Genomic DNA, 9783 nt, shown 5'->3' on the forward strand with positions numbered 1-9783 from the left:
GCCACTTTTAAAAAAGAATCCAAAAGGACTATACTCCTTTTATATATTACCACCGGGAGTTTTGATTCTGAGAGGCTGATCATTACTATCAAAACAAGGAAAGTCATTTTTTTAACGAAATTGGCCCAATATTAACGTGGTCCATAAAAATGTGTGAAGTCTTGATCACTGCGATGTCAAAGAAGCTAGACCTATCTGATACCTGATGGTATGCTCTTCTTTTTCTTTTTCTTTTTCTCTGTACTTTGCACACAGCTTGCTGCTTGCTGACGCAGTAGCACACTCTTGCCATGCTTCTCACCAGTTCTGTCCAAAACAGCTGTTTTCCTATCCACAGTCCTCCAAAGAGCAGCTATCAATGGCACTTTTTTTTTCCCAGTCCCAATATAATTAGCATACAGTGTTCTATTAGTTTCAGTGGTACATTCAATGGAACTATTTTGGCAAAAGGCTGACTTATTTTAAAATAAATAAATAGAACAGTTACAGAAAAGTTATAGTTAAAAAAAAGTTATAGCCAAGAAGCAACCAAATTAGTACCAACCCTCCCATATTCAAGATAGTCTAATGAAGATAGCATTCATGGAAATTCCTAAAGTAAAAGCTAGAGAGTCGTGGTATGTCAATCAATCTCTCTCATCATAGCACACAATGCCACACATAAGAGTTCTCAAGGGCATAGATGATGTTAGAGCTTAAGGAGGACACAACTACACATTACCCCTTTTTAAAAAAAAAAGATTTTTTTCTTGTTCTGTTGCAGAAGATGTATAAACTGTACAGCAGCTATTTTTATAGGCCATTAACTGTCATTTTTGAAATTTTTGAAACTGTGGAGCTATTTCTTCAAACACACCTTAGAAATTCACTTTATAGGGGCATCTTGGTGGCTCAGTTGTTACGCATCTGCCTTCAGCTCAGGGAGTGATCCCAGCGTTCTGGGATCGAGCCCCACATCAGGCTCCTCTGCTGGGTGCCTGTTTCTTCCTCTCCCACTCCCCCTGCTTGTGTTCCCTCTCTCACTGGCTGTCTCTCTCTGTCAAATAAATAAATAAAAAATAAAAATAAAAAATATTTCACTTTATAAAGAAATGCAGCTGCTCTGGTTGAGGAGACCAGAAGGAGAGTCAGATGTGAAGGAAACCTCTCCCACATCCTAGTCTTGACCCCCCCCCCCACTCTTACTTCCTTGCTCCCCCTGCCCCCACAGCACTTACTTCCTTAAACATGGGCATTGGGTACAAAACTGGCATTGTTTTATTTATTTCTTGTTTTATTTCTCAAAAATAAAAATGTGTAAAGCCTAAAAATTTCTAGGCAAAACCACACATTGGAATTTTAATAAAATACGCAAAAAATCTCTGTGGGTATGTAACAAGATCTGAGCATAAATTTTAACAGAACTTGCTAAAAACTGTTAGCTTAACCTCTTGTTCTTGCCTCAAACTGTCTATCTCTAGGCTGTCTTTGTTCACCGGATCCAGCAGCCTTTCGTAGAACCTCCAGCCTCTTTACCCTGGAGTGAGAGAAGGCATAGTTTTCATCTACTCATACACTTTTGTGCCCCTTCAACCAAAATTTTAAAAGACCGTACTGACATGCAAACTGCTTCTGTCTTCGATTTTACAATTTTAAATAGACTGGTTCGACTCTGCAGCAGAGAGGGGGAAGAGATCGAAGTCTATGGTCATTACTGTGATTGAGAATTTTGCTACAGGTGAACAGATATTGCCATCTACTGTTGAGAAAAAATAAAATGGCTAAGCCAAAACTTTTCAGCCTTGTTATGGTCTTGACAGATCATAAACTTAAAAGAGAAAAAAATGGCTTTATGAAAATAGTTTCTCCTGGCTTATACAGCTACTTAGTATTCATAAAGTAGTTTGAAAACTAAAGAGAATAGAAAATAGAGCAAACCAGGAAAATTTCTTCCCTGAAATCCGAAAAATTGCTCTGTGTAATTATTCTCGCTTTAGATTAGAAGTTGAAAGCGAATCATTGTTTCATCAGTGTCAATCCGGAGCACAATTTTAGATACTACAATAAGGATGAAATATAAGTAAATTATCGCTTTTTCATTATCTTAACTTCATTTCAAAATTTAAGATATAATTTATTTTCTTTATTTTTTCATAAAGCCATTAGCAATGCATAAGACAAAATCAGTTTTTAACTTTAGATTTGGCTGTAAATAAGTTTTCTTTAGAAAAATAAGGTAGTTAACACTTAGCCTTCTTTAGGCTTCTCATAGTACATGCTTAAGTTCAAATTTCGAGAGAGCCCCGTTAGGGCAAAAAAGCTACTACAAAAGCAATGCATCTGAGTCAGAGAACCCAGCACATTAAAACTCACCTACTAGTAAGGGAGACAGAGTTCTGTGACTCCAATCGATCAATGTGAAGAATGGCCTGTCTTTATTCTGATGGCTGGTGTTGAGCTAGAGGACATGATTTGGTGGCCGAAATTCAGTTGGTTTTGCACATAAAAAAGCATTTTCCCCTTTAAGGAATATTTATTTAACTCTGTTAACAGCCAGGCAAAGCACCACACCACATCCCGCACCAGCTATCTCCGTCTGGAGAAGTGGGTGTGACTGGCGATGTGTGCGGGGTGCAGAGCAGACCCCCCGCAGGGACACCTCTGAAGAGAAAGGACAGAGACCCCAGTCTGGCAGTGTGTGAGTCCGAGTGTGAAAACCGTTGCACACTATGCGCCGTGTATGGTGCAGACAGGCGTGTGTATGCATGTGGCCGTGTGTGTGTGTGTGTGTGTGTGTGTGTGTGTGTGTGCGCGCGCGCGCGCGCAGAGGAGGTAATATAATGGTAACTGATTTTGCTGTATCGACAATTCTGGCTCCTGTGGCTCATTATGCTGGTTTCAGTGAGGCGTTTTCATCACAATTAGCATTGCTATAGCATTTACTGTTTAAAGGGCCCTCACACATGTCACAAGTTATTTGCTCATTTAACAAAGATGTACTGAACACCAGCCGTGAGCAAGGCTTCCCCAAGCATCCGAAATACAAAGCTAAACATGAAACCATCTCCTCCCTCAAAGAGCTGCACGGTGTAGGCGAGGTGGGAAGGAAGCAACCTCGCCGCTGGGTTTATAAAACAACGTGAGAAGTTCCCTGACAGGGAAAGGAAGGGGCGCTCTGTAAAAATGAACGGAAGCCGATCTGTTTCTGTTTGGGGGACATGGGAAGTGTAGGTGAGAGAAAACCAAACAGCACACGCGCCAGCAGAGGGCACACTTGCTGAGAACTACAGGTCGTTGTCGGATGCCACGTGCTCAGCGGGCATCAGCAGGTGAGTCTGGTGAGAGAGCACTGCGCCGACTCGTTCCAGGCATATACGCCCAAGTGTCATATATGCAGGGAAGATACAAAGTAAAGGTTAGAGGAGAGCAGCGTACAAGCAGAGAAGTCGTGGAGTGTTCACTGTCCCCTGAACTGTCATCATCCCTCGGCTCAGGCCTCCACAGATGGTCCACGTGCCCCAGGGCTAACATCCCAGTAGAAAGGGGCCTTACCCCATAATACTCTGGGGAACAGGGAACATCAATGCCCCGTGGACGCTCCCTGGTCAGAGAAGTGGTCTTGATAGAAAGGGAGAACCTTTGAAGCCCACAGACTCGTATCCGCGCGTCCTTCTGGTGCACTAACTCTGACTTGCTAAGCCAGCTGTCTACTAATCTACCAAAAATGGGGAGGAGACGCCTCTAGGACATGCAGATTTATTGCTCCTAAGAAGAAGGGAGAGCAGGAACTGAAGACTTGTTTTCCAAGTTGAGTTGATTTGAAGCTCTGGGCATCAGGGAGCCACCGACTGTTCTCACTGTTCTTGGGCAGGGAAGTAAGAGGCTCTGATTCATATTTAAACAAAGTCACCAGCATTGTAAAAGATAGATGATGGATAGGAAGCCAACCAGGGGACTCTAGCAGAAGCTCAGGCTGCAGGGTAGGACACAGGGCAGAGACAGAAAGACACATGTTCAGGAGTAGAACGGATGGACAGGACTCCAGGACTGGTTACACTTAGGTGGAAGGGAAAGAACAGAGTCTAATTAATGTACAGGAGGAAGAAATTTCCTTTTTTCTTCGCAGGTTCTTCTCACTGGTTTAGGAATTGACATGAGGCAGACCAACAAGAGAAAAAAAACAAAGTTTTATTACGTTCACATGGAGGTCCGATAGTGAAATTGAGACCAAAAGACATGACCAGGGCAGCCAGTTTTCATACATTTTAAATGAAGAGATAATAAATTTGTGAGGAGCTGACAGAATAAAGAAAACAGATGTCTGGGAGCTTTCATTAGTAAGAATTCTAAGCAGAATTTAGGCTGAGGTAGTAGATTTTTTTTAAAGTAATCAGCTTTGTTTCTACAGCTTTCTCAGCTTTAAAGTCCCTAACTCTAGGGGTAAGGGTATCTTTTTACTTCTTAGTACAGGGAGGGTATTTTTCATATGGGAGATTTATTTCCTGCTTTCGGGGGAGGGTGGGGAGAGAGGAGGGTCTGTGTCCTTCCATCAGTTCTTCCCCGAGGACCTTCGACTCAAAATAATCAGCATGCCATCGGGCTACCTTTTGAGGCAACCTGTCCTGGGCCCCTACACTCATATTGCCTGGCCTCTGGCTAAGCGACAAGCTGGATTGGGGAAGAGGGCTAGGGAGGGAGATGAGAGACAATAAGGCTATTTTTTAAACTTTTTATTTTGAAATAATTATCAATGCACAAGAAGTTGCAAATAGTGTACAGAGAAGTCCCAAACACCTCTCCCTCACTTTCCCCTAATGGGACCATCTTACATAGTTACAGCACAGTATCAAAGCCAGGCAAATGACATTGGTGCCATGTATGTGTACAGCTGGCATTTTATCACATGTGACTGAATGTAACCCACAATACATCGATCAAGACATGAAACTATGTCACAAAGACCTCCTCCACGCTACTACCCCTTTATAGATACACCCACCCTCCCCTTTCTCCACCGTCCCTGTTCCTGGCCACCACTAATCGGTTCTCTACTCTACAATTCTGTCAGTTAGAGATTATCATGGAAATGGAATCCTACAGTCCATGACCTTGGGTGGCTGGCTTGTTCCACTCAGCATAATGCCTGAGATTTATCCAAGTCGCTGTATGTATCATTGGTCTGTTCCCTTTTATTGAGTAACACTCCATGGCACTGATGGACCATGGTTTGTTTAACCGCTCACTCACTAAAGGACATTTTGGTTATTTCCGGTTGGGGCTATCGAAAATAAAGCTGCTTTGCACACGAATGTACAGGTTGTTGTAAAAGCATAAGTCTTCATCTCTCTGGGACAAATGTCCAGGAGTGTGATTGCCAGACCATACGGTAAGTGTATGTTTTGTTTTTAAGAAATTAAATAAGGCTTATCTTTCATGTTAAGTATGATCTTATTCCTGTTTTGAAAGAAGTGAAAAGCATGATGACTAGTCGCCAAATAGACTTGGAGACAAATGGACTCAGAGTCGAATCTGGCACTAACATCATCCACCGTGAGACTCCGTAAACGAGGTAACCCTGCTAGACTTCAATGCCATTTTCTCTCATGTGTAAATTTCTGTAATCTTTTAACGGCTTCAGAAAAGCGCCAGAATGGTAATTTCCTGCTTTGCTTGAATAAGGATAGGTAGAATTCCTAGGGATGAAATGTATAATTATGCAGTTACCAAGTAAGGAAAAGAGGAGCTGGGCCGAACAGAAGTGAGAGTGTAAGAGAAGGTGAGGTTAAAATAGGTCGGACGGTACTGGTTTAGACAATATGTGGCCAAATTCAGGTCACCAGCAGAGGCAACAAAGGGCAGAGATACACCCAAGTCCAGGCAACCAGAGTCAATTATCAGGTGTTCAATGGAGTAGATGAAGCAAGTCGGGGAGATAAATTTCTGATTCTAGAACGAACTTTCTGTGTGCTGCTTCTAGGAAGACCTGTGCCTTTAAGTATTAGTCCTAGTGAGGAAGAGATCAAAGATTCATAAAAGCCTATCTTCAATGAGAATAAAGATTACCTCATGTAAAATTAGTAGAGGCAAATATATTGAGATGCTTTGGGTTGCAAATAACAGTTAAGCCCAACTGAAGAAGCCTCAAACAATAAAGAAGTTTTAGTCTCGTTTGACCAAGTCCAGGCGCAAGGGATTCCAGAGTAAGTCAAGACAGCAGGGTGTCAGTATCATCAAGGAGCCCATCCGCCCCACATTTCCCTCCGCCATCACCCTCGCACTTAGTCAGTGCGAGGTAACGTAGATGGGTGGACAGTGGGATAAATTACAAGATAAATCCAAGAAATTTCTTTTGGGGTTTAGAATCAGAAAATTAAAAAACTAACCCTGATTAATTAAAGTTTGGGTTAGTTGAATTCTAAGTAATTGAAATTCTTTATATCATTCTTTGTTTTTTTTACTTTGCCCCAGGTTCCTCTCTAACATCAGGATCAGGCTACTTTCATGGGTGTAGATGAATTTCCTTTATTCTCATTTTCAGGACATGAAGGGATGATTCAAAATATTTCTTTTAAGGAAAGAAGTTCTATAACTTAAATTTACATAGCAGTGTACCTTCACATGGTTTGCCTAATCCAATCTGTATAAATCTTTATGAATTAGAAAAAGCAGGTATTAATAAGCTCATTTTAGAGATGAGGAAACAGGCTCAAATTTAAATGAATTGCCCAGCATCAATGAGAAACTACGTGGCAAAATTGAGATTTAAGCCCAGGCATCCTCTCTCTCAATTCAGTGTTCTTTCTATTTTCGGGGTCAAAAAGTCTGATTTTCTGGGCCAGTCAGATTTCACATGTGAAGCCATGGTCTCCCCATTACTACACTCATAATTGCTGGAATATAAGAGTTGATTTTTAAATTCAGAATACACAAGTACTAGGGGTACCTGGCTGATTCGGTTAGTAAGTCGAGCATGCAACTCTTCATCTCAGGGATGTGAGTTCCAGCCCCATGTTGGGTGTAGAAATTACTTAAAAATAAAATCTTAAATAATAATAATAATAGAATAACATCTTAAAAAAAAAAAGAATACTCAAGCACTAAGATCAAACTGTGGGAGATCTCCCAAAGGAGGAATCTAATCAGATAGTCAAGCTAATCCTCTAAATTTCAGTGCAATGAAAGCATGGCTCTCTCATTTCCTTCCACCCACTAAAGGTTGGAAAGAAGCACAAGTAACATGGGCATAGTGAGGTTGAAAGTACAGAAGCAGCATTACTTAAGGGAGGGTATCACAGACCGTGCTCACCCTTGATTTTCTCCCATATAAAATTCAGATAATAGTAGCTATGGTACAATGTTTTTGTGCTACTAAAATAAGATTGGTAGGAGAAGGAAGGGAAGAATGAAGGCGGGGTAAACAGAAGCAGAAATGAACCATGAGAGACTATGGACTCTGGGAAACAAACTGAGGGCTTCAGAGGGGAGGGGGTGGGGGATTGGGATAGGCCGGTGATGGGTATTAAGGAGGGCACATATTGCATGGTGCAGTGGGTGTTATACGCAAATAATGAATCATGGAACATTGCATCAAAAACTAAGGATATACTGTATGGTGACTAACATAACATAATAAAAAATTAAAAAAATAAAAATAAAATAAAGTACTTATTTTCAAATATTCAACAAAGAGTTATTTGAGTATTAGAAGCATGAAGGAATCCTTGCACGTGACCTAGGCTCTAACTTCACATGCTGGTCAGGGAGGAGAGGGGACTGAATGTTCCAACCCCCTAACCACCTGGCGATTCCCCTAGCAACCAGACCCATCCTTAGCTGCTTTCCAAAAGTTACCTTATCAATGTAAACTCAGGTATGCCTAAAAGGGGTTTGTTAGAGAATATCAAGACATCTTTTTTACTCTTACGACTCAGGAAATTCCCAACGTTTTTGGAGCTCTGTGCCAAAAACAAGGTGGAAGACCAAAATATATTTCTTACTATAAACAACAATATCACACCTCTCCAGTTGACCAAAACTGGTCTTACCAATACACAGGATCACCTGTAATGTATTGCACAAACCAGGAGTCTTGAAAAGAAAAAGGAACATTATTAATAATTACCCTGGAATAGGGGTGCCTAGGTGGCTCAGTTTGTCAAGCGTCTGACTCTTGGTCTCAGCTCAGGTCATGATCTCAGGATTATGAGATTGAGCCCCACATCGAGCTCTGCTCTCAGTGCAGTGTCTGCTTGAGACACTCTCTGCCCCTCCCTGCATGCTCTTTTTCTGTCTCTCAAATAAAGAAGAATCTTTTTTAAAAAAATCATTACACTGGAATAATTGGCATAAGCAGGCCCTGTCCTATATCCAAACTGGGATTTATGACAACTCTATAAATACTTCCACTTAGACATTTCACATCTCACTCAACATGAAAACAGTGAATCATTGATTTTTCTAAAAATCCTGTTTTCATCATATTATTAAATCCCATCTATATTTATCCCATTTGCTCAAGCCAGAAACCTGGGAATCAGGCCCAGTTCTCTCTTCCACTCTCTCACAGCCATTTCATAAAATTTTTCTCATAGATCTATCTACAAAACATAATCCAAACGTCTATACTTCTCTCCTCCACCCACTGTGTAAGTCCTCCTCCTCCACCCATTGTACCTTAGCCCATCACCCTGCTCATTTCCTTCAGACTCTGTCATTACGTATTCGCCTGCTGACTTCTCACTATGTGTCTTCTCTAGTCTACTGCCAGGGACCCTGAGGTTTGATCACCCAGTGCCTGGCATTCCTAGCACCTAACATAACGGTACTCAATAAATGTTTATTGGATGAATGAATACGTGAATAAACAAATAGAAAAATAATCAAACATCCTGCAGAACACCATTGGGAAATAGTGGTATAAATGGTGTGAAATTGAGAATAACATAGCTGGGTCCTTGTGCCCTATTAAAAAATTAGAATCTGAATCTCTGAGACAAAGACCAAACAATGAAGTAAGGTCAGAGTTAGCGCTGGGAAAAAGCAAAATGAAGCCAGGCGTGGAGAAAAGTAGAGAGACCTGGTGAATTCAAACCATTCCTTCTGTTCCTCTCCTTTGCTCTCTATATAACTCAATTTTAATTCTGTATCTTGTACTAGCAGAGCAAATTCCATCAATAAAGAGGTCAAGACAATCTTTCTGATTAAGGACCACCCTTCTGTCTGATAGCAAAGGGAAGGCCTGTTAATATGGAAGCCACCACTCAGAAGCATTATCATCAGCAGTGCTATTTTTTGCTAGAGTCAGTTTGTTGCAATAAATACCAAAGGAAGACTTACTCCATAACAGGAATAACACCTTGGATAGTCATCTGATAAGATGCATTAACTCTTTTAAAACATTAACTTGACGTAGACAGATATTCTCACCTAGGTTACAACATCATTCATGTGAATCTCTTTGTCATGAACAACAAGCTGAATAAGGTGAGAGCTGGTCATGGGAAACGGGCGGAATGGGAGTGGGAGATGGAGAAGGGCAGGGTACCCGGGAGTTTTTCATTGCTGCGGGCACATGCATGCACACACGCACACAGGCACACACAATTTTTTTCACCTCTAAGAATAAGCTTTCCAACCACACCCTGTGGTTTCAAGTTCCTAGCCTGCGGACCTACATCCCTGAATAGCCTAGGGCTGTTGTCCAGATTGCTTCTGCCTCGGAATTACAGCCCGGGTGCCTCTGCTACCTTATATATTATATTATTTATATATTTATAAGTTATATTATACAATTTTAAAATAAAA

This window comes from Ursus americanus, chromosome 4, assembly GCF_024610735.1.
Source record: "Ursus americanus isolate L20-20 chromosome 4, mUrsAme1.1.p, whole genome shotgun sequence".
Classification (NCBI taxonomy): domain Eukaryota; kingdom Metazoa; phylum Chordata; class Mammalia; order Carnivora; family Ursidae; genus Ursus; species Ursus americanus.